Below are 26,035 nucleotides of genomic sequence, written 5' to 3'. Positions count from 1 at the left end.
TCGTCACACTCCCTCCTAGCAGCTCCTTGTCCTCGCTCGTGTCATCAGACTCATCACTTGGTTGCAGCTCTCTGACCGATGAAAAATCGCTTACATGATTAGGTATCGAACCTGGATCTTTCGAGTGTGCGGTAAGACACACTAACTTCTCAGACACGGCGCTCTCATAAACCAGTATCAAATTTCCTACTAGAGAGTGTAGTTCTGAAGGCCCGTTGTCAACATCTTGGGTCTTCTAACTTTTGCGGTCAAGATGTCATCGGTATTCCCAGATACGCAGTAATTAAGTAGCAACTCATCGTAGTCAGTGAATAGAAGCCGAGTTAAGTACTAAATCTGTTGATCGTGAAGGTCATTTAGATCGCCTTGCTCCAAATGGGTCAGTAATTAGAACACGACGCGCCGGTCAATAACGTTCTCCTTGGGCTGGGTGATGCCTGAGCACACACACCCGTGGAGCTGTTCCTCGTAAGAGTACTGTGTACAGACTGCAAACCAAACTCTGACTGCGTTTACTCTCACGGAACAGTGTGCCGTGTTTGAAGACGCACAAGCTGGCTGCATACGAGTGTTGGTGAGGTGCGCAAACACAGCGCGTGGGCCGCCCACGTGCCTGCAGACATCCGCCTCGCTTAACGATCACCTCGTCCGCGGCTTCAGCACCCCTGGGGCGCTCACTGCGTTATTCGCCGCGGACGGCGTCGTTACAGCGAAGGGCCTCGGCTCGGCTCGTTACGTGATGGTCGGCCGGCGAGAAGGTCAGGAGCACGCGCTAGCTGACCGCCCAGTGGCGAAATCGCCGCCGACTCGCATCGCGCGCTCGCCGCTAGATAAGGCGCTGTTTATCCTGCGTTACATACGGCGCTAATGTTTACAAATGCGTCTGATGATGGGGCAAGACTGCGTGTTTACGGGATCGGCGACCCTCATTAGGTCCTCTAAACGCCCAGAGGCAGACTGCCGAAATCACGCGTGTCGACCTCGCGATTATGTGACCTCGCGACCCGGCTCGCAGATAGGAGGCGCCGTTTCGCCACAGCGCCTAGCCAGAGGCACACTGAGACGCACATTACGCACGAAACGAACCGGTCTCGACAGCTGAAAATAGCTCTTCACCCTCGAGACACTTTTTCCTTTTATAGTTCAATTGCGTGCATGCCCGTTACCGACAGCAGCACGTACGCAGCACAGTGTTCCTTGTGGCAGGTGTTTTGGAGCCGGCCTCGGCGGTGTCATAGAAACAGCAGTTGATTGTACTGCTAAAATATTCTGACTAGGCATATATTATCCATATTTTTTCTTACATTCTGGATGAAAGAAACCTGTTATTGCTTAAATCGATAGCTGCATCGTCAACACGTGAGATACGCTCGTGCTACTCCATGACAATAGATGCCCATGCAGAGTGCCTCCGCAACTTACGTCTGGGTCCTCCAGGTTACATATCCACGAACCACTCGCCTATCCCCAATTTCCTAATTCACGTAACACTGGTGCTGGTATATTTAAATAGAGAATAGCCGTCTTACTCTTTCACTACAATCAGTGCTCTATTGATATCGTCGACGAGACATCTTAAACTCTATCCGTTACGGCTGGCTGATTCGCCCATCTGTGATTCGGCAATTGGCTGCCTCGCCAATGCATAACCTATTGTCGATACTTAACATTTCTTTCGTGCCTTCGCGAGTATTAACGGGACGTGACTCATTACAGGAGTGAGTTGGCCATAACGCTCCGCGAGGTATCATTTTGAAAGAAAAAGTGGACCAACGGCTCTTGTACAGGTTTTCTTGGTAAATCGTTTCAGTCTGTCAGAGAATACGATAGCAAATTCAGTCAGCCCTTAGCGCTATTCAAGTGCCTGGCAGATCTGACGTATTCGTTTTTGGAACCGGTAGCAGAATCGACAACCCTTGGCTCAAAGTGGTTCAAATGGCTCTGAGCACTATGCGACTTAACTTCTGAGGTCATCAGTCGCCTAGAGCGTAGAACTAATTAAACCTAACTAACCTAAAGACATCACACACATCCATGCCCGAGGCAGGTTTCGAACCTGCGACCGTAGCGGTCGCTCGGTTCCAGACTGTAGCGCCTAGAACCGAACGGCCACTCCTGCCGGCGACAACTCTTGGGACAGGCTCACGCAATGCTACTTGCGTCGGAGTCCTCCAGACTGCCCATTCGCATTTCTAACTTTATGACAAGTGTATCATTTAGACAAGAGGTGTAATACACTTCCACTCTCAGCTTGTGACCACTGCGCGTACTGACATTTCGAAGAAATACACGCTCGTGCTGTTCTTACACTGCCTACCACATCCAGTTGATGAGGTGCTGCCGTGTATATCAAATATGTAAATGTAGGTTGTTGGTAATGATGTCACGTGCAGGCTAATTTTCAGTATGACATGTTAGATCTTATGTGGGAATCGAACAAACATGGGGCACTATACCAACTCTAGTTAAAAAATCCCATAGCGCCTTCAATTTGATGCTGCGATCCGATGACCGATTCTTCGACAGTTGCTTATCACTTCCAAAATTTTACCTAGTAGTCTGCCACATAAACTAGCGATCAGGAGATATGTGGGAATTCTTTGCTACAGTCACTATCCAAGTGAAATTTCGATGGTTTTTGTGCAATGATCAGATTAGTCGTGATTCTGGTCTGGCTGGCAACGTCTCGTTCCTAGAGCAGCACATGACAACTTTTATCTACCAAACTTCGAACATTTATTTTTCTCCTATAATATTCATGTAAAAAAGCTCCACGTAAGTTTAATTATGTAATCTCAAATAATTACATCTGATACCACTGACTACAGAAAAAATGGTGGACTTTTGCAGGTATGCTTAAATGCGCTAATACAGCAGGTAATTCAAACAAAAAAAACTTATTTTTTAGTCTATTAACAAGCAGCAGAGTTCAACGCATACGTTCGTTCTAAGGAACAGGAACAGGAAGTACATTTCTGTTATTGTAACGATGGAAACGCTTTATTTTTCTTTTTTATTGGCTCGATCAGCTAGATCACAAACAGCACAAGTGGCCTGTTCTTCTGGACAACCTTGAACTACCAGAAAAATAGAGAAACAATAAAAAATGAATTTCTAACTCCGTAGTATGCTGCAATGAAACTTCTGTGTGTGTGTGTGTGTGTGTGTGTGTGTGTGTGTACCAAGATTCGGCCCCAGATATTCTCATTCAGTGTTGTTACCGACGGAATTATATAGGCACTCGTAGTGGGTCGCCTCACAACTTCAGTTTTTCACTGTGACTCTGCACAGGCCCTATTGCGTACCTAGATAGTATAGCGTCGCTTTGGGAATGGCTGTGATGGAGCATGTATTTGACATAGCCTAAGGTTGTTTCAATAATTAATATTTCACTGTGCAGTTGAGCGTACACTGGACCGTGACTCGAGACTCGAGAAATGCTCTTACCAATAATCAGGTTCACACGGAAGAGCAGTACTGTGACCCCATGTGCAATCTCAACTTGCTACAAATGGTCAACACAGTTGTGTTTCGCCAAGAATAAAAGAATGAATTTCTTTGCTGCAGCTCTGGATAAGACAAACTCCCCGCTGTATCAGTTCTTTCAGGGGCCCCTGGACCCACAACAGGAGAACTTTTGCAAATTTTGGAATGGTCAACACAGTTGTGTTTCGCCAAGAATAAAAGAATGAATTTCTTTGCTGCAGCTCTGGATAAGACAAACTCCCCGCTGTATCAGTTCTTTCAGGGGCCCCTGGACCCACAACAGGAGAACTTTTGCAAATTTTGGAAGTAATGAGGCGGAGCCGGTGGCAGGTTGAATCAGTGGGTATACTCGGGTGACGCAATCGGAGGAGAACCGCCATTAAAGGCGGGTGTCCAGTTGCAAGTCCTGAATGACGTTTAGGTCTGGCAGTGGTAATCAAAACTTCCTAAGTTACTCATACAAAATAATCAGACGACGCTAATATCTTGGTGAACATGTATTACTTTATTTTAGTTTTCTGCGAAAAATTAGCATTTTTAAATGAAATTTCGTATTTTATACTATAGCTTTCGTTGGAACTGAATTTATTCTTTTTTCCCTTTTATCAATAGCAAGTCTCCCGGTACTGCATAACGTACTGACACCTGCACTAACATCTGATTGAAAACAATGCTTTCTATCTTTCAAGTTCAGTTTGAGTACCTTTTTACTTTCTTTTGGCAATATACACCTTTGCAATTTCAATTATTTTCTCTCCTAATGGAATTTTAGCCATTGTTTGCATGTAAAAACATTTACAGGGCTATTACAAATGATTGAAGCGATTTCATAAATTCACTGTAGCTCCATTCATTGACATATGGTCACGACACACTGCAGATACGTAGAAAAACTCATAAAGTTTTGTTCGGCTGAAGCCCCACTTCAGGTTTCTGCCGTCAGAGCGCTCGAGAGCGCAGTGAGACAAAATGGCGACAGGAGCCGAGAAAGCGTATGTCGTGCTTGAAATGCACTCACATTAGTCAGTCATAGCAGTGCAACGACACTTCAGGACGAAGTTCAATAAAGATCCACCAACTGCTAACTCCATTCAGCGATGGTATGCGCAGTTTAAAGCTTCTGGATGCCTCTGTAAGGGGAAATCAACGGGTCGGCCTGCAGTGAGCGAAGAAACGGTTGAACGCGTGCGGGCAAGTTTCACGCGTAGCCCGCGGAAGTCGACGAATAAAGCAAGCAGGGAGCTATTTTCATCTTTCAACAGGATGGTGCTCCACCGCACTTCCATCATGATGTTCGGCATTTCTTAAACAGGAGATTTGAAAACCGATGGATCGCTCGTGGTGGAGATCATGATCAGCAATTCATGTCGTGGCCTCCACGCTCTCCCGACTTAACCCCATGCGATTTCTTTCTGTGGGGTTATGTGAAAGATTCAGTGTTTAAACCTCCTCTACCAAGAAACGTGCCAGAACTGCGAGCTCGCATCAACGATGCTTTCGAACTCATTGATGGGGACATGCTGCGCCGAGTGTGGGAGGAACTTGATTATCGGCTTGATGTCTGCCGAATCACTAAAGGGGCACATATCGAACATTTGTGAATGCCTAAAAAAACTTTTTGAGTTTTTGTATGTGTGTGCAAAGCATTGTGAAAATATCTCAAATAATAAAGTTATTGTAGAGCTGTGAAATCGCTTCAATCATTTGTAATAACCCTGTACTTTTTATTTTAGCCCTCTTCTATATGATTTCTTATTCTCATCTTTCACCATTAATTAGGTTTCAAGTTTTCTTTTTCAATGTAATTCACTGAAACCGATTGTCATATGCTTTGGTGTGGCAGGAATGTTAATTGACCATGTCATATTCTCGTTATTTGCTGGAATTTTATAGTGGTCTACATTCTCTGTGTGCCACAGAACGAGTCAATTTTTTTCTTCGTCCCTTTCGTAAGTTTAAACATGTTTATTTTAAATAAAGTTTAAAATTTTCTTGTTGCAATTTATCTTTGACACACGAAAGAGATCGACATCCGTCAGCTCTATAAAATGGGTGAGATTTAGAAAAATTGTTGGTACCCGCTAATACGTTATACGAACTGTCAACGGAAGAGCAAGTAATTTTAATTTCATCCTCATCAGAAAAGGTTCCATTGCAGATCAGAGAAATTAAAAGAACAGAATTATTTATCTAACCTCAGAAAAATTTTATTTCTGAATTTTCAACAATAACAGTCAATTACTCTTCAAACAATTACTGTGCAAGCTGAAATTTTACTCATGCTCTAAGTCATTTAAGATTCGCAGCCATTCTAATTCCAATATTCGGTTGCCACTTGAAACATGCCATACTTGTGACAGGAAAAACTTTTAAAAAATAAAGTAGAGAATATCCGAGAAACGGTTGGGGCACCTTGCTGACTTTATCGCTACATTGTCAGAGAAATACGAATCATAGACAACAGTATGTCTGATTCTCAGTCGTGTCGTTTTCCTCAATAAAATTTAAATTGAAGTAATATCCTCATAGAACAGCGACAAAGACAGACATTTTTATAGAGAAGTGACAGCTGCAAAATATATTTACGAAGTTAGTTTCAGAAATAAAACAGTTCTTTTCACGTTAAAGAAAAGTTTAGCAGTAGGTTTTAAAACCAAGCAATGATAGGCCGTTGCCTTTAACTGACCTGAGAGCTGTCTCTGCAAATTATCAGAGGAATCCCAAACACAGTGTGGATTGATATTTACCACATATAAGAAGAATTTACAGGAATTAAAAATTGTCAGGTGCCATAAGATTTGAAGCCAAACTCAAGATATCTAAACCCCGCTAAGCCGACATACATCCAAGGTAGAACCGAACTATACTTACCAGTTTTAAAAGTTCAGAAACGCCCGACACACGGGAACACGTACACGGACGAACGAACATACACACAGACACACACACACACACACACACACACACACACACACACACACACACACAACGTAAGTGGCTTCATGCCTGGTACAGGAAGCCTGCCAAGGTTCTGAAAGCCATACACGGACTTCTATGTATCAGGCGGTTAGCGCTCTGGGTCTGCGGCCAAGGTGAGGAGTCGCCTACGGATATGGGAAATGACGTAAAACGAAATACCCGCTCGCCTTTACTTCCGGCAACAGGAAAGGAAAAACTTGATTATCTGTTTCCCTAGTAGTTTGCAGGAACCTAAGCTGTAATCATCTTTCCTGCCATCTCGCTTCCGCCTTGCGCCACATACGGAGATTTCCCCGATGAAGCGTATCTGAAGACTCCTTGCACTGCAAACAATCACACTGTCTCGATATGAGGAGTATATCACTAAAGCGGTGGTGGCTTGTGGCTGAGGAAGGAAACAAAGCTTAACATCAAGGTCATTAGAAAGTAAATTAGAAATTCGCAACTTGTTAGCATCGAGGTCGTTAGAGATAGATCACTTGCTCCGTAAAACAAACGACGGAGAAGGAAAGTTATCGTTTTAAGCTTTCGCCTCGACATTCTTCTGAAGTGATCTAGGAATATCGAGGAAAACTTAACTCAGGAAGGCAGAGCGAATATTTGAACCGTTCGTCGCGAACGCAAGGTCATTAGAAACGAAGTAGACGATCAAGCAAGCAATGAAAAGTCGCCGTGGCCTTGCCGGAAAAAATTCCCTCTTTATGCGGTTGAAGCGTTTTAAGGAAACTATTGTTACAGACTACAGTCCGGAGACTGTTGTGATGCAACGCTGCACGCTAATCTGCCCCGTGCACGTCTCTTTCTTTCTGGCTAAGTACTGCAGCCTAAATTTATTTGCACAAGGGGACCTGTAGGAAACTTTCGCACTTTTATAGTTTTAAATTATGACAATATCTGGGATAAGTGTAGTCGTTTGGGTAGGAGTAGTTGTGGAAATGAAAACCGAACGACGTGGAATAACGAATACGTGATACATCCTTGTTTATATATTTTCATGCACATAATTTTGAACAAAGTTATTTACAGTGCATTACAATACTTCGGTCTAAACAATATTTGAGGAAAGAATGTATTCTTTGTGTGCTTTTTGGTTTTCATATACAAAAATATTATGTATTGTAATCTTCTTTTGAAAACCAATTTATTTCCCAAGACCGACATGTTAACACAATTGTTGGATTCCTAGTGTCGGCAATATGTTCCGCCACACTCAGATCTATAAAAACGAAATATGTCGAAATTATAGGCTTACATTAAAAAAAATCACTGGGGCATACACAAAAGCAAAATAACAAAAATTACATACTCATAAAACCGTGTAGTGGCAGTTCATCATAGAACGCTTACAGGACTCTGTCACAGGAGGACTAAACAACGTACTGTAAAATAACAACTCATGAAATTCTGCTCATATGGACGGATGCAATCCAAAGTCAACACATAAACATGGATACTTGTAATAAGTAAAAATTAACAGTAATACCGTAAAAAGGTCAAGGCCTAACAGCGACATGCCAGGTTTTATGACTGAACACTGTTCGTCTGAAACTGTGGAGGAGCACGTGCTGCTTGGGTAGCTTTATACATTAGTGTATCCATTTATTAATTTAGAGACCACTGTGCTTAAACACTAGATAAATACGCTTTAGCACTGTATTGCGGTCACATTAAGCTTATATTTTCAATTAAAGATAACCAGTTGAGCAAGGAGTTTGCAACGAACCATATGTTTTACAACGTTCACTATGTATCGTATTGTTAAGTTAACAGAAATACGTGGCCTTGAAAAATACGACAGCGCTGGTGGCAGTAATTCTCAATCCACATTAATAGTAGCCTATGACAGCCACTGAGAAAAGTCCAAATTTTGATTTTATATTAAAAAGCGAGCGCATTCATATGAAAATATACTTATTGTCTTCTCTTTTTTTAATGACGTTTGAAAATTACGAGCGGTTTCCCTTGTTTTGTTTCGATCTTAACATCTCTCCTAAACAAACATTCAAGTATTGACCAGTCAGCGATTTAGTATTGACCGTCTCAGCAATTCTTTGGTCGAAAACCAACAAAATACTCTTTTGTGTTTTGCCTTGTGTTATGAATTGCCTTCTTTCACGTAAACTCGCTGGAATAATGTCAGTGATTAATGTAAAGCTCCGATTATATTACGAATACAATTTAGCTTTAATTTATTAGTATATTTCACTACCTGTGATTGCTATTTTGCCAATTATTGCAAAGAATAACTCTGAAGGTGAGTTCATTCGTGAACACCAATGCTTCGTCAAAACACTGATTATTTTTCTTATACTGATTATTTTTCTTTTTTTAATTACTTTTTGATTTTTTATTGCTTCTTTTCACCGTCTCTGGCTCCATCAGATACGGCAGCTTCTCTCCTTCTGCCGAAACTTTCTCTCTCTGAAGCAGTATGTAATGGTATACTACGCAATCATATCCGTACTTCTTAGTTGCACACTGCCTGTAATTCGATCCGTAATCAGTTGAAGCGACACATAATCCGCAACGCAGTGTGCAACATTATTTTTGCACGTTACGACGGCATCCTCCTTCCATACTCTTAACGACAGCGTCACCTCGCTGTTTGTGGCTGTATTTAAGAGTTTATCTTTTTGCGCTAGAGTGTTGGAAGAACATATATTACGCGTTTGCTATCCAGTGCTTAAATACAACCAGCATATTTGACTGTATGACGAATATGCAGTGGATATAGTAACGTTTTAGTCTCTCATACTAATCATTTTTTACAGATATTGTTAGTATGTCTTCATAATGCTGTAGCTAATTGTATGGTATGTATTTCATAGCCTTGCCTACGCCTTTTATTTTCTTATGTTTGGTTCAAACGCTTCTGTTGTGCACCGGTCACCGAGAAAGAGTCGCACGTTTTGATATTGGTAATCTTAATCCAAACATATGCTTTAAAATTCCATTCATAAATTCAAAGGTCGTCACCACACGTGAATTGTTTGAATTGTGAATAACTAGCAAGACTGACGATACGCATCTCTTCCTCGAGTGCCGTGGGAAATCCACCTTTTTTGGCGGCTACTAACTGTAACAAATTTCCTCCGTATTCACCACGTGGGCTTTAAAGTGGTTATTCTAAGCACGGTTTTCTGGGGAAGTGTCGCTTCCTCCAGGGGAAGGAGCTTTCCAGAAAAGAATGAAAATATTGTCGGCTCCCTGTGTCAAACCGGCTCACGGAGACAGTTCGCTTGAGCACACAATCACACATTTACACCCAGGCGACCACAAACCACGGTAAAACGCTTTTACCAGAAAATACGTTAAAGGACCTATTAGAAACGACTGATTCAATTACAGAATACACTTTATGCTCGGCTGTTTCAGAGAACAATAATGTGCTCTTTAGGAATAGACATGGGTTCTTCAGATGGAGAACTTGTGAAACTCAGCTGACTCTCCACGTTCATAAAATCCAGAGCGTCGAACGCCATCTAGGTTGATACCCTGTTCCCTTAACTTCCGCTTGTTATTCATACAGTTCCTATCTGATGCTTAGAGAACAAAACACGAGCAAGTATCGGGCCAGCTTTGTGGCTGGACTCGGGACTTCCCAGCAGAGAGAACTCAACACGTCGTCCGTGAGGGGCCGAAATCATCCGACGTAAAAGTAATCTCGAGAACATTCGAAAGGAGTGTTATAGGGCGGTTAGTGTTCACGTAATATGTAGACGATCTACTGATTAATGTTGAAACCCCATAAGGCTGTTCACGACCGATGTTGTTGTTGATAAGACAACTCCTGTGACAGAAAATTGTGATGAAATGCAGGAAGACGTAGAGGATCGACGCTTCGTACAAGGAGTTACAATGGACTGTCTACAAAAATGAATGTAGCCTGTTACGCTTAAATAGGCAGAGAGACGCAATGCTGTTTGGCTACACTGATGGCGACAAGGCACTGGAAACAGTAACAAAATCAAATGGCTCTGAGCACTATGCGACTTAACTTCTGAGGTCATCAGTCGCCTAGAACTTAGAACTAACTAAACCTAACCAACCTAAGGACGTCACACACATCCACGCCCGAGGCAGGATTCGAACCTGCGACCGTAGCGGTCGCTCGGTTCCAGATTGTAGCGCCTAGAACCGCACAGCCACTCCGGCCGGCACAGCAACATTTATAAAACTTTTGGAAGGAATCGTCTGGAGCGACCTACAGTGGTGCAACCATGTAAAACTAGTTGTAGGAAAAGCAGGCTGAGATTCACGGAAAGAGTCATAAGAAAATGGTGATTCATCCATGATTGAAGTGGCTTACAAAATACTTGATCGATCTATTGATCCTTGAATGCTGCCCGGCCACCTGGGGCTCTTACGAGGTAGGTTTGCTAGAGGAAATAGAGAAGATTCAAAGAAACGGTGGGAGTTTCGTCACGAATTAGTTTAGAAAACATTAGATTGGTACGGTATTGCTCATCAAACATCTGTGGCATGCACTTAGTGAGGAGCGTTGTGCATCAAGAAAATGTTTCCTTTGAAATTCTTAGTGTGTACGTTCCAAGAAGACTTGCGCAACTTATTACTTCCTATCACACGCACCCCGAGAAATGACCAGGACGGGAAAATAAGGAAACTGGGGCTCGTGCAGAGGTTTACCGAAAGCCGGTCTTACTAAGTAGCGTCCGCTAGTGGAACAGTGAGAGCGGTACCAGAAGTATGCTCCACCACACACCGTAAGGTGGTTTACGGTGTTTAGATGTAGTTATAGTTACGACTGCAATGTCAAAATAACTTTAAGGCGATTAAGTTTCACACAAAACAACGTTCTGGTCATGTCAGCCCCAAGGCAAAACACAACGACCACTATTTGGAACAAGATATAAATCTGTAGTGTTATGTTGCTGTGGTAATAGCGGCAATCGTGACGGTCAGAGTACAGTTCAACCAGCATCATGCAACTACGAGGCCTGTCCAGAAAGTAAGTTACGATTGATCGTGAAATGGAAACCACGGTGAATATCAGAAATGTTTTATTTGTAACAGTTAGCTACATCTTCCAGCTAATTCGCTACGTAGTCGCCGTTATGACTTAGACATTTGTCGTAGCGTTGTACCAACGTTTCAAGACCCTCATCATAGAAGGTAGCCGCCAGTGCTTTCCGCTAATTCTCCACGCTGGCCTACAGCTCGTTGTCCGTGCCAAAATGATGTCTTCATAGCCAGCGGTTCATGTGAGCAGAGATGAAACTCAGAGGGAGACAATTACTGGCTGTATTGTGGGTAATCAAACATTTCCAACTGAAAACGATGCAGGAGCAACTTCATTGCCCCTGCAGAATGCGGCTGAGAATTGTCTTGAAGAAGTAACAGCACGACAGACATGTAATGTTGGCTGCATAGCTTCAGGCGAAATTTCTCACCAGGACCTCGTACTTGGCGGGAGACACTATTTTCTAGACATCTTTACGCGCTCACTGTGAGCTCAGAAATGAGAAGAGCGACGTGATGCTGTGTGATGTGATACAAGAGACACTGCCCAACACATCTGTGCAAAGCTTTATCGGATTTTCATAGTCGTTTCCATTTCTCGACTGATCGGAACTTACTTTCTGGACGCCCTTCGTATTTTCCAAAAGTAGCGCTACTCAAAGCTCGCCGTACAATCGTTAACACTGTTAAATGATTGGCAGCAATCGTAGCAGTTGGAACTGTTCGCGCTTGTCGAAACACCCACTGCATTTCTCAAACAGTGATTTATGGCGGACATTCAGATTTTCACATGGACTGACGACTGACACACGATCGCAGTGCCGCACTCTATAGTGGAATGGCCTTCCATGCTCTGGAGGTCCCACGATACATCTTAACACTGAGCGTGTCTACGTATCTTGTATCTCAGTTATATCGTGGCTCAGGATGACGGTGGGAGAAGAAAGTGGCTGGGGGCTGCGTAAGCGCAGACAACTTTATTAAATACCTGAACAATATAAAAGTGCATGTTGAGAAAGCACGAACCAAGAGTTGTCGTTAAGGTTATCAGATGACCTTGATAGGCCGGCCGAAGTGGCCGTGCGGTTAAAGGCGCTGCAGTCTGGAACCGCAAGACCGCTACGGTCGCAGGTTCGAATCCTGCTTCGGGCATGGATGTTTGTGATGTCCTTAGGTTAGTTAGGTTTAACTAGTTCTAAGTTCTAGGGGACTAATGACCTCAGCAGTTGAGTCCCATAGTGCTCAGAGCCATTTTTTTTACCTTGATACCTGGTATAATACAGTAATACTTATGACACTCTTGACCCACTGGAGTAACCAGCCTTGTAGGGCACAAACATGTAAACAAAGGAGATCTGATACACAGCATCAGATATCAATATAGGACAGAAAGAAAGTCGTCATGCCATCTGTCTTTTTTATTGCATTGCAGATATAGGTTTCAGCTGACAGTGTAGCTATCAGCATTGCGTGATAAATAGTGATACAGAGTTAAAACACACTGTTGATAACAGCGCTGTCAGCTGAAACCTAGATCTGCAATGCAATAGAAAAGACAGATGACATGGCGACCGATGCTGACCTTCTTTCTGTCGCGCATCACATCATGATCGTGAGTCATAGTGATTCCCAGAGCCTAATCATAAATGCGTCCAACAAAGGCTCTGAGCACTATGGGACTTAACAGCTACGGTCATCAGTCCCCTAGAACTTAGAATTACTTAAACCTAACTAACCTAAGGACAGCACACAACACCCAGTCATCACGAGGCAGAGAAAATCCCTGACCCCGCCGGGAATCGAACCCGGGAACCCGGGCGTGGAAAGCGAGAACGCTACCGCACGACCACGAGCTGCGGACTCCAACAAAGGCCGACACCTTAAGCAAACATCAGACAGACGACACTAACAGACACAGTTTGCAGTAAATCATAAATCATACACTGACCGAAAAAAAATCACAACACCAAAAAGTAATTAATGCTGGTAATGAAATTTGGGGAATATATTTGTCTAGATGAGCTATGTGATTAACTTCGCAGGATCACAAATTCATGTAAGTGCAAGGTAGGCCATTGCACAAGTAAAACGCTGGAACATTAATAACCGGTGTAACTGCCAGAATGTTGAATGTAAGCACGTAAAAGAGCATGCATTGTGTTGTACTGGTGCCGGATGACAGTTTGTGGGATAGAGTTCCATGCCTGTTGCACATGGCCGGTCATTACAGGGACGATTAAAGCTGTTTGTGGATGACGCTGGAGCTGTCGTCCAATGATGTCCCACATGTGCTCGATTGGAGACAGATCTGGTGACCGAGCAGGCCAAGGCACCATTCCGTCACTGTGTAGAGCATGTGGGTTACGACATTGGAATGTGGGAGGGTGTTATCCTGTTGGAAAACAGCCCCTGGAATGTTGTTCACTAATGGAAGCGCAACAGGTCGGATCACCAGAAAGAGGAACAGAGTTGCAGTCTGTGCGTGTGATAACCACTGTCCTACGAAGTTGCATCTAGCGCGCGCACAAATTGGTTGTAGGTCCTCGACTGGCCTCTTTCTAACCAACACACTGCCGTGACTGACACCGAGGCGGAACCAGTTTCCATCAGAAAACGTAACAGACCTTCACACTGCCCTCCAATGAGCTCTCGCTTGACACCACTGAAGTCGCAAACGGCGATAGTTTGGAATCAGTGGAATACACGCTACAGAGACTCTAGCTCGTAGATGTCCTTGAAATAACCTATTTGTAACAGTTCGTTGTGTGGCTGTGCTGGCTCCAGTTGTTGCTCCAGATACAGTACGATGCGTCAGAGCCATACGTCAAAGACGATAATCTTCCCTCGCGAAAGTGCCATGTGGCACACCAGCCTTGTCTTCATGCGACCGTACATTCCTATGATCACAGCTGCCAGCAATGACAAACAATGGTAACATTCCTGCCAAATCTTTCTGCAGTATTGCAGTAAAGAAAAGCTCTTCCGTAACTAAAGCGGTTGCCATTGGTCCGAAGAGACCAGTGTGTTGGCGGAAAGATTCAGAAATATTGATGATAAAATCTTATGAGTACCTAGATTGCATCATACTCCTCTTCAGATTTCTTCAATGATCGACGCTTCGATCCGTCTGTTGTACTCTTCTTAGTGAAGTGTTGATAATGACGTCTTTATCGCCTTAAGGAAATTCTTGACTGACATCAACTTACCACGTCCAGTCTCATAGGTAACTAACCCTCACGAGCCGGCCGGAGTGGCCGTGCGGTTCTAGGCGCTACAGTCTGGAACCACGCGACCGCTACGGTCGCAGGTTCGAATCCTGCCTCGGGCATGGATGTGTGTGATGTCCTTAGCTTAGTTAGGTTTAAGTAGTTCTAAGTTCTAGGGGACTGATGACCACAGCAGTTAAGTCCCATAGTGCTCAGAGCCATTTGAACCATTTTGAACCCTCACGACCGGTACAAGTGTCTTTAAAGCAAACCTGATTTGTATGCTCATACTAGCGCTACTAGCACCACTCCTATGTGACTGGCGCGAAATCTGGACAGACATCATGTTTCAGAAGTAGAAACACACCTACCATCTTTCATTTATGTCGGACAACTCCTTCTCGGTGTTGCGATTTTTATTTTCGACAGTGTATGTACATCCTATAGAAAGGATGTAGAGAAAAGCAACATTAATAACAGGCATCTTGCCCCTAAAATACGATTCGGTCAGGTATAGCACTGTTCTTCAAATTCTAGTCCTAACAGTGGATTTGCTGAGTTTGACCAACGTAAATCCTTGGTTACTTAAGCATGCTACCACGAGCTCAACGGTTTGCACGACAATGTAGCAGAAGACACTACATGCTGCCTTCCACTTGTAATAAATGAAACCACACATCAGCTAGTACTTACCTGCTCTCAGTTGCTCCGTGTCTGCTGGACATAGGTAGGCAAATACCGCCCACTGCTCCAGCAAGAACCATGCCTCGTGTTGGCAGCAAGTTGGACCAAGCCTTGGCAGTCCGTCAGTCCAACTGCCTTGCTGCTGTACCCTGCTTCCAACTCGACATTCAAGTGTCCGCCCTCGATCTCCAGCTTGCTGTTCCCGCTTTCTCTGGCTAGTACGAACTTATACTCTTCTCCACCTCAGCCTCCTCACGACAACAGTGACAGTGACTGCCCATCTTCTGTCTATACGGAACTGCGCTGAAACTGGCAAATCCTGGGCCAGCTATGCCAATATCCAAACCAGCTCGGCCGTCGCGCCATGCATCGGCCCGGCCCGGCGATGTCCTGAAGACTTGTCGGCCGGCCTTCACCCACTGTGGTCCGACACTGGCACCAAGTTGAAGTTGCCACTTCAGTTCCGTTCGTCAGACTCCAGTTCGCTTTGTGAAAGCGCGCTACTACTCGCCTCGCTGTGGCGCTGCACTCGGCAACGAGCAGATACCTGCAACCTCTGGCGCATCAGGAAAGTAGGAGCAACGCTTGTGCGACTGTCAGTTGGGGCAGCAGTTCAAGCGTAAACGTGAAATTGACAATTCGCGACACAGTATCTAACTCTTGACAGTAAAAGCTATGTGACAACAACATCATCGTGAGAAGTACTCAATGGCATGCCTAATGAAGTGAAACTTACCCGTCGTTTCAAATTAAAATTTAGCGTTTAACATTTCGTCGACGATGAGATTAGTGGAGACTTAGCACAAGCTCGGGTTGGACAAGGATGGGCCTGTAAATCAGCCAGCAAGGCTTAGAAAAACCGAGGGAAATCTTACTCAGTGCGGTCGGGCATTTGAGTCCTACTGCTGCAGAACGGGAGCCGACAGCTCCCTTTATTGTTGCGTGATTCACAGCCGGTCTTAGGCCTCTTTATTCGTCTCCACCTCGGCAGTTGGCGTGTCAATGTCACTGCTTATTCAATCTGCTCTTCAATTGACTTCACGAGGCTTTCTGGCTCCTGTCCCAGACCATCTGTAAGCGGAAAAGTCCTAACAGTTAACCTCGCACGGATAGCAAATGACACTGCCCACTAGACCGCATAAACGGTTGTTAACGATATTAATACAAAAACAAACCAAAAAAATGTTCAAACTGTAGCGCCTAGAACCGCTCAGCCACTCCGGCCGTCAAAAACAAACACTGTGGTAATATTTACAATATTAGCACGATCATATTTTGATCATGTATTCAAGAATGAGCGACTGACAGTTATCATTAGCAGCTGTACTACGGAGCATAGTAGCTTACTACGGAGCATAGTAGCTAACGCAAAAAGCTTCACTAAATTATTTACAAATCCTTTGTTGTAAGACAAACACAGTTGTGTTATATGCACGTGTGATGGAAAACTAAATAAATAATAAATTTCTGGATACCTTTGTTTGTTGACGATGTATTGTAAGAAAGTATTTCGTTTGAACACAATATATATGTAAAATTTGTTTATTCTTACATTTCTTTTGTTATCTTGCGTTTCCTTAAGGAATATATTTGCTTATAGCTCCAATACGACGAGGCACAACTCTTTGTTGTTGTTTCTTAATCAATATCGTCATTCAAAGTGATTTTAGTAAATCCTTAATGAGTTCAATTATTTTCATTTTTAAATTAATTTTTTCATGAATTTCTACAAGGTTAGAGTGAGTCCTGGCGAGGATGGTTAAGGGTGTAGACATATAAAGGGAGTTACTGTAGTAAAATAGTTCTTTAAAAATTAAGATGTTTTCTCGTGACGGTATGCTGTACGGGCGCGAGTTAGCCAGTCAAAGTGATGTTCAAAGAAAGTTATTTTTATTTAGTGTCGAAACAAAGTTCTGAAAATAAGGAGAGATATAGTTCACGTAATTGCTAGATGAAAGCCGGTGCCACAGACACCGTCCAATGCAGCAGCAGTCAGTAGTCAGCACGTCATTTCTCTCATTCCCTCGCTAGTGGCTACTCACAGCGGTGAATGGTGGCTTGTTTCTACATCCACATACGTACGCTACAAGCAACAGTACGGTGCGTGGCGGAGGGTACCCTGTACCACTATTTGTCCTTTGCTTTCCTGTTCCACTAGCAGATAGAGCGAGGGAAAAACGACTCTCTGTATGCCTCTCCGTATGAGTCCTGATTTCTCGTACCTTATCTTCGTGGTCCTTACTCGAAACGTATATTGGCGGCAGTAGGATCATTCTGCAGCCAGCTTCAAATGCCGGTTCTCTAAGTCTCCTCTATAGCGTTTCTCGAAAAGAGCGCCGCCTTCCTTCCAGGGATTCCATTTGAGTTCTCGAAGTATCTCCGTAACACTTGTTTGTTGTTCGAACCTACTGATAATAAATCTAGCAGCCCGCCTCTGGATTGCTTCGATGCCTTCCTTTAACCCGACCTGCCGCGGATCCAAACACCCGAGCAGTACTCAAGAATAGGTCGCACTAGCATCCTATACGCGCACTTCAGCACGTTCAACAGGAATGAACAATCTCGATGAAGCGGTGATCCTACTCGCCATGTTGGCCACAATGAATCATACTTGGGCGTCGGAGGTGACAATTTAAGTGAAAAATTTGGCTAAAAAATATAAATTTGTGACGTCCCTTAGACCGCCTAGGCGACGTGTACAAAGTCGTTAAACCAAAAATTGTGTAGCAAAATTTTATAGAATTAAATTATGAACCTCAAATGCTACGTTATAGTCTTCTGATTCAATAACTTCTCTAAAATAGTATTTTTGCGAAGTAGTTAAAATTAAATTTCCTCTGGTAGGATTTGAACAACAGGGTTTGCCTAAGATATCTATAGATCCCAAATACTGCCTGCACAAAAAAGCGAGTACTCTCCTACATTGTACAGCGACACAGAGACACGAGGCTGCCCGCATTACTAAGGAACCATTTCATCTACACCTGCATCTACATGTATACTCTGCAAATCACATTTATGTGCCTGGCAGAGGGTTCATCGAACCACCTTCACAATTCTCTGTTATTCCAATCTCCTAAAACGCGCGGAAAGAATGAACACCTATATCTTCCAGTACCTCTAATTTCCCTTATTTTATCGTGGTGATCGTTCCGCCCTATGTAGGTCGGTCTCAACAAATTATTTTCGCATTCGGAGGAGAAAGTTGGTGATTGGAATTTCGTGAGAAGATTCCGTTGCAACGAAAAACGCCTTTCTTTTAAATATGTCCAGCCCAAATCCTGTATCATTTCTGTGATACTCTCTCCCATATTTCGTGATAATACAAAACGTGCTGCATTTCTCTGAACGTTTTCGATGTACTCCGTCAGTCCTATCTGGTAAGGATCCCACACCGCGCAGCGGTATTCTAAGAGGACGGACAAGCGTAGTGTAGGCAGTCTGTTACATTTTCTAAGTGTCCTGCCAATAAAACGCAGTCTTTGGTTAGCCTTACCCACAACATTTTCTGTGAGTTCCTTCGAATTTAAGTTGTTCGTAATCGTAATACCTAGGTATTTAGTTGGATTTACGGCCTTTAGATTTGACTGATTTGTCGTGTAACCGACGTTTAACGAGTTCCTTTTAGCACTCATGTAGATGACCTCACACTTTTCGTTGTTTAGGGCCAACTGCCACTTTTCGCACCATTCAGATACCTTTTCTAAATCATTCTGCAGTTTGTTTTGATCTTCTGATGACTCTATTAGTCGATAAACGACAGCGTCATCTACAAACAACCGAAGACGGCTGCTCAGATTATCTCCCGAATCGTTTATTTGTTGTGAAACGAGACTGTTTTCCGTAAAACGAGACTATTTTCCGACCTTTGACTGTGTCCTTAACCTCTTTGCCTCAAAATCGATCTCCTCATCGATAACGAACGAGTAGTATGGTACAGACACGTTCTTGTGCCCGCGGGACAATGTTTTGGTCGAGGTAAAACAACATCGTATGCGGGGTAAAAGACAAGAGACTGAAGCTGCAATTTGTGTACATAACAAAAATGTTGAAATTACGGTGGTCTCCTTCAAAATAGAACTCATTTAAGTTCACACACAAGTACATTTCTTCCTTTTGCTTCTGTCATTTCTGCACCTCGTCTTCCGCGAGAGTGTTCGGGAGATCTGTCTCTTTGCCTTCCGGCGGAAAACAAGAGCACGTCCGCAGTAAACTGTCTCACTAGTGCCACTGAGTTGAGCGATTTTTTATAACTGTTTCACACGACAAGGAAAAATTTCACTATGGAAAACAAGCTGCGCAAAAATACGCCACGCAAAGCGTTCCTTAGCCAGTAACCCCTTATCCCCGACTCGTAAAGGAACCGAACTCCCCTGGAAAACCGCTTCAAACGTCTGAATTACTTCACAAATGAGTTAATATGTTGAATATTTGACGACGCGCTCCGTTTTAGGAAACCTAGTTTTTAACGTATCTCGTACTGTCATACAAAGACATAATTTTGCAGGTAAATTCAGTGGTAGATGTGGATACTGACTGCAAAAAGGGGTTGTGAATAGATTTAGTAGCGAAGAAGTAATAAATTAAAACGTCATGCTTAATACTGAAGTTTTACAATACGTACAGCGAAAAAAAAAAAGGTAGTGGCCCATCACGTCTTCTCCCCTAGCCGGATGGATACTTGCATTGAAAATTTCATTCACCTCCAGGACTTGAACCGGCGTTCCTCCCACTGGAGTGCTCGACCTCGGCTACTGTAGCGGGTAGGTCAGTTGGATTATCGACATTTGTGTGTAAAATTTACCAACTGGTCACAATCATTTCCAATGTGCTGGGAACTGACTGAGAAGAACGCTGTTCTGCTACAGCGCACCATGCTCACTTTTCAGATGATTAAGTATAGTTCCATAGCAATGTGGAAGAGGAATTCAAGAAGTTACTATATGATAGCATATCTGAGGCACAAAACAAATTTTGCAAGACGAGGCTGTGAAAGACTTTGATTTAACGAGCTGTAGATAGTGAAGAATTCGTAACAGGTGGCCTACGTGGAGCCAAGACAGAAAGAAACTATCGCGTCTGAACGTTCCCATGATAACACCGTGTATTTGTTTACCGTTTTTTTTTGGTCGATGCGAGGTGCTCAGTGTGTCTACAAGGAATGCTGTACCACTCTCAGCCGTGTAACGACGGTGTTGTATTAAGAAGACACTGCCAATGACAGTCGGTTTCAAACCCGACAGGACTACTGCTGTCAGTTAATGCAAGTCCGTCTCAACCAGTTTCCGAGCGGAAGTTGTGCCAGGAATTGCATGCAGTCAAAAGTTGGCGGCTACGTCGCAAAACGCCGTTGCTCACAGCGACATATGAAGTTGCACGGCTTCAGTGAGTCAAGCAACACACAAACTGGGCAGCAGTTGACTAGCGTGCAGCGTGGTCCGAAAAACTGAGATTTTGCCTGTTATCAAATTAGGCAAGGTGCCGAATGCAGCGGTGGCCCATTGATGTGTTTCACCTACTGTGTATGTCTGCTGTAATTCATGCGGAGGTTGTTCTATGATGTTTTGACGGCGTTTTTCTTACCATGACTAAAGACCCAATCATACAGAATACGTACGAGAAGTAGGGTTAACTCAATGTTCTCGGTAACAAAGTGATGCTCTTTTTTCTCCACCTTCATGATGAGAATACTCCGCACACTCCAAGAGTGACAACTACCTTCTTCACAGGGCTGCACGCATACTTTCACGGTTTGACAAATATTCAGCCACCGCCGCTAGCCCGCTTTATATTAGCCACAGAAAATGTCTGGGACTGTTTGGAATAACAGATGAAACGTAACAACCCACATTCCCAGAATTTAACATTTCTAGGGTATCCGATCATCAATGAGTATATTCATCTGCATATGGCGTACCTGAAGAAACCTGTGGACTCGGTTTCCTGGGCGGTGACTAATTTTTTTGTCCAGTGTGCTTACATCCAGAGTACCAGCGATGTCTACGAAACTGTTTCGAGTAGTGCTTGACTGTCCGGTCGAAAGAACAACTGAAGGGCAAAGTACTGAAAGCTACGATTCCGTTGTGACAGTGAGTATGCGCAATCGCCGCCGGCCAATCACAGCCGGGAGCAGAAACAATTGGCGGTGACTAGCGGTGGGGCAACTCGGCTCTCCGGTTACGTCAGCCGCGGTGCGAGCAGGTGGTTCCGCCTGGACGGGTTGCCGGTTCATCGTCTGCACACTCCGGGAATGCGGCGGAACCTGTCATCCGACACTTGCAAGGGCAAACAGAAAACACTCGCCCCTTTCAGTGTCGTTTATGTTAAGGCACTTTTCTGCATCAGCCATGATTGGCAACGTACACCAAATTCACCAGTAGTGCATTTTGTGTAACGGGATTCAACAGACGATCTCTTTTCTTAACTCAAATTTCTCGTATGATGATGTGTTAATAGGAAATACACGCACAATGTAATGGTCTGTCGACATCAAGATCATTAGCAGTAATGCAAAAGCCACGCGGAGTGGCAACGCTGTTTGAGGCGCCATGTCACGGATTGCGCGGCCCCTCCCGCCGGAAGTTCGAGTCCTTCCTATGGCATGGGTGTGTGTGTGTGTGTTGTTCTTAACATTAGTTACGAGGTGCATTCGGGTTCTAAGGCCTCCGATTTTTTTTCTCCGGACTGGAAAGAGATAGAAACATGCCCATTGTTTTAAAATGAAGCCGCGTTCTTGTCAATACGTCCCAGAGATGGCAGCACCGTACGGCAGATGGAATTTTACCGCCAGCGGCGAGAATGAGAACTGTTTTAAATACTTAAAATGGCGACGTTTTCCTTACTTGAACAGTGTGCAATCATTCGTTTTCTGAATTTGCATGGTGTGAAACCAATTGAAATTCATCGACAGTTGAAGGAGACATGTGGTGATGGAGTGCGTTCGTGGGTGCGACAGTTTAATGAAGGCAGAACATCGTGTGACAACAAACCGAAACAACCTCGGGCTCCCACAAGCCGGTCTGACGACATAATCGAGAAAGTGGAGAGAATTATTTTGGGGAATCGCCGAATGACAGTTGAACAGATCGCCTCCAGAGTTGGCGTTTCTGTGGGTTCTGTGCATACAATCCTGCATGACGACCTGAAAATGCGAAGTGTCATCCAGGTGGGTGCCACAAATGCTGACTGAGACCACATGGCTGCCCGTGTGGCATGTTGCCAAGCAATGTTGACGCGCAACGACAGCATGAATGGGACTTTCTTTTCGTCGGTTGTGACAATGGATGTGACGTGGATGTCATTTTTCAATCCAGAAACAAAGCGCCAGTCAGCTCAATGGAAGCACACAGATTCACCGCCAACAAAAAAATTTCGGGTAACCGCCAGCGCTGAAAAATTGATGATGTCCATGTTCTGGGACAGCGAGGGCGTAATCCTTACCCATTACGTTCCAAAGGGCACTACGGTAACAGGCGCATCCTACGAAAATGTTTTGAAGAACAAATTCCTTCCTGCACTGCAACAAAAACGTCCGGGAAGGGCTGCGCGTGTGCTGTTTCACCAAGACAATGCACCCGCACATTGAGCTAACGTTACGCAACAGTTTCTTCGTGATAACAACTTTGAAGTGATTCCTCATGCTCCCTACTCACCTGACCTGGCTCCTAGTGACTTTTGGCTTTTTCCAACAATGAAAGACACTCTCCGTGGCTGCACATTCACCAGCCGTGCTGCTACTGCCTCAGCGATTTTCCAGTGGTCAAAACAGACTCCTAAAGAAGCCTTCGCCGATGCCATGGAATCATGGCGTCGGCGTTGTGAAAAATGTGTACGTCTGCAGGACGATTACGTCGAGAAGTAACGCCAGTTTCATCGATTTCGGGTGAGTAGTTAATTAGAAAAAAAATCGGAGGCCTTAGAACTTGAATGCACCTTGTATTTTAAGTAATGTGTAAGTTAGGGACAGATGACCTCAGCTATTTGGTACCCTAGGAATTCACACACGTTTGAGCATTTGACTAATGTATAAGTTTACCTCGACACAGGTGGGTCAAGAATCAGCTATAGCCTGCAGTAGTGTAGCGAAACTGTGAATATCCTAAATTAATGTAGCTGGAAGGAGGCTTGAATCTTATTCCTCACGGCTAAGAGCCCTGTATCTTAACCACTCTACCACAACAGTCGGACTATACATTTCTACCGATTCTTCTGCAAAATCACATTGATGTCCGATCCCCCCTAGTTTTTAAAAATGAAGACAAAAATTTGGAGTAGGAGTCTGTCTCGTCAGCGTTGAAACTATTAGAGACGGGGTACTGAATAGGAACGGGGGGAGGACGGAGCGAAGTAAATTGTTGCAGCCCATTTAAAGAGCCGACAAGGCAGTTGTATCGAATAATTTAGAGAAACCACAGAAAATGGGAACCATGATACCAGGACCTCTCCGGCACTTATCCAGTGGCTTGAACATGGAGCTCCTTCGTTTTGTCTTTAAAAAACAAGAAGGTATGAGTTGTTTCGAATGATGTATCTGTGGTTACTATGGCTACAATGAAATTTCATTTCATCGATCACAATTCTATTATTGCGTATCAGGAATAATTAATGCACTTAATAACACTAAACCTATATATCACCTTCCGGTACGCAAGGGAACGATGAGTCATGATAGTCGTGGATCATTTAGGACTACACTATTCTTATGATGGATCAGCAGTTCGAGTGTCACATACCGTCACCATATAGATGTATGATCCATTTAACGCGGGAAAATTGTAACGTTATTTTAAATACTTACTATACAGGGTGCTACAAAAAGGTACGGCCAAACCTTCAGGAAACATTCCTCACACACAAACAAAGAAAGAACGTTGTGTGGACATGTGTCCGGAAACGCTTACTTTCCATGTTAGAGCTCATTTTATTACTTCTCTTCAAATCACATTAATCATTGAATGGAAACACACAGCAACAGAACGTACCAGCGTGACTTCAAACACTTTGTTACAGGAAATGTTCAAAATGTCCTCCGTTAGCGAGGATACATGTATCCACCCTCCGTCGCATGGAATCCCTGATGCGCTGATGCAGCCCTGGAGAATGGCGTATTGTATCACAGCCGTCCGCAATACGAGCACAAAGAGTCTCTACATTTGGTACCGGGATTGCATAGACAAGAGCTTTCAAATGCCCCCATAAATGAAAGTCAAGAGGGTTGAGGTCAGGAGAGCGTGGAGGTCATGGAATTGGTCGGCCTCTACCAATCCATCGGTCACAGAATCTGTTGTTGAGAAGCGTACGAACACTTCGACTGAAATGTGCAGGAGCTCCATCGTGCATGAACCACATGTCGTGTCGTACTTGTAAAGGCTCATGTTCTAGCAGCACAGGTAGAGTATACCGTATTAAATCATGATAACGTGCTCCATTGAGCGTAGGTGGAAGAACATGGGGCCCAATCAAGACATCACCAACAATGCCTGCCCAAACGTTCACAGAAAATCTGTGTTGATGACGTGATTGCACAATTGCGTGCGGATTCTCGTCAGCCCACACATGTTGATTGTGAAAAATTTACAATTTGATCACGTTGGAATGAAGCCTCATCCGTAAAGAGAACATTTGCACTGAAATGAGGATTGACACATTGTTGGAGGAACCATTCGCAGAAGTGTACCCGTAGAGGCCAATCAGCTGCTGATAGTGCCTCCACACGCTGTACATGGTACGAAAACAACTGGTTCTCCCGTAGCACTCTCCATACAGTGACGTGGTCAACGTTACCTTGCACAGCAGCAACTTCTCTGACGCTGACATTAGGATTGTCGTCAACTGCACGAAGAATTGCCTCGTCCATTGCAGGTGTTCTCGTCGTTCTAGGTCTTCCCCAGTCGCGAGTCATAGGCTGGAATGTTCCGTGCCCCCTAAGACGCCGATCAATTGCTTCGAACGTCTTCCTGCCGGGACACCTTCGTTCTGGAAATCTGTTTCGATACAAACGTACCGCGCCACGGCTATTGCCCCGTGCTAATCCATACATCAAATGGGCATCTGCCAACTCCGCATTTGTAAACAATGCACTGACTGCAAAACCACGTTCGTGATGAACACTAACCTGTTGATGCTACGTACTGATGTGCTTGATGCTAGTACTGTAGAGCAATGAGTCGCATATCAACACAAGCACCGAAGTCAACATTACCTTCCTTCAATTGGGCCAACTGGCGGTGAATCGAGGAAGTACAGTACATACTGACGAAACTAAAATGAGCTCTAACATGGAAATTAAGCGTTTCCGGACACATGTCCACATAACATCTTTTCTTTATTTGTGTGTGGGGAATGTTTCCTGAAAGTTTGGCCGTATCTTTTTGTAACACCCTGTATACTTACCTAACCGAGACTAAGAAGAAACGGTGACTAGAAGCTAGTCGAACAGTTGTCTAAGGAACGTGCGGAAGACCAAAACATCGGAATTTTAAATGAAAAATATTTTTCCACCTTTAACTCAGGGAAGTTGTGAAAGAAATGACTACCGTGAATGAGATGCTACCGACAAAACACTAGTGTAGAGATAGTACAGATAAACGTACGTGGGAAATAACGTTAAAGATTGATATGTTTTGGCCCTTGGGAAGTATCCTATAGTCAGCGAAGTAAATAAAATGTTTAATAGGGCACCATGTAACTGTGCTCTCCAC

General features: G+C 43.9%; 1 long non-coding RNA gene across 1 annotated transcript in view; it reads right to left on the bottom strand.

Annotated features, from left to right (window-relative positions):
* Nucleotides 1-16,226, bottom strand: part of LOC124713969 — a 39,432-nt gene extending 23,206 nt beyond the window's left edge. The window contains exons 1-2 of the long non-coding RNA XR_007005638.1: nt 16,072-16,226; nt 15,345-15,882 (exon numbers count right to left, since the gene is read on the bottom strand). This is a non-coding gene — a long non-coding RNA (uncharacterized LOC124713969). The remainder of the gene's footprint in view (nt 1-15,344; nt 15,883-16,071) is intronic.
* Nucleotides 16,227-26,035: the final 9,809 nt, after the last annotated feature.

The sequence above is a fragment of the Schistocerca piceifrons genome, chromosome 1 (genome assembly GCF_021461385.2).
Source record: "Schistocerca piceifrons isolate TAMUIC-IGC-003096 chromosome 1, iqSchPice1.1, whole genome shotgun sequence".
Taxonomy (NCBI): domain Eukaryota; kingdom Metazoa; phylum Arthropoda; class Insecta; order Orthoptera; family Acrididae; genus Schistocerca; species Schistocerca piceifrons.
Note: the sequence above shows the minus strand (reverse complement) of the source record. Positions and strands in the feature narration are given on the sequence as shown.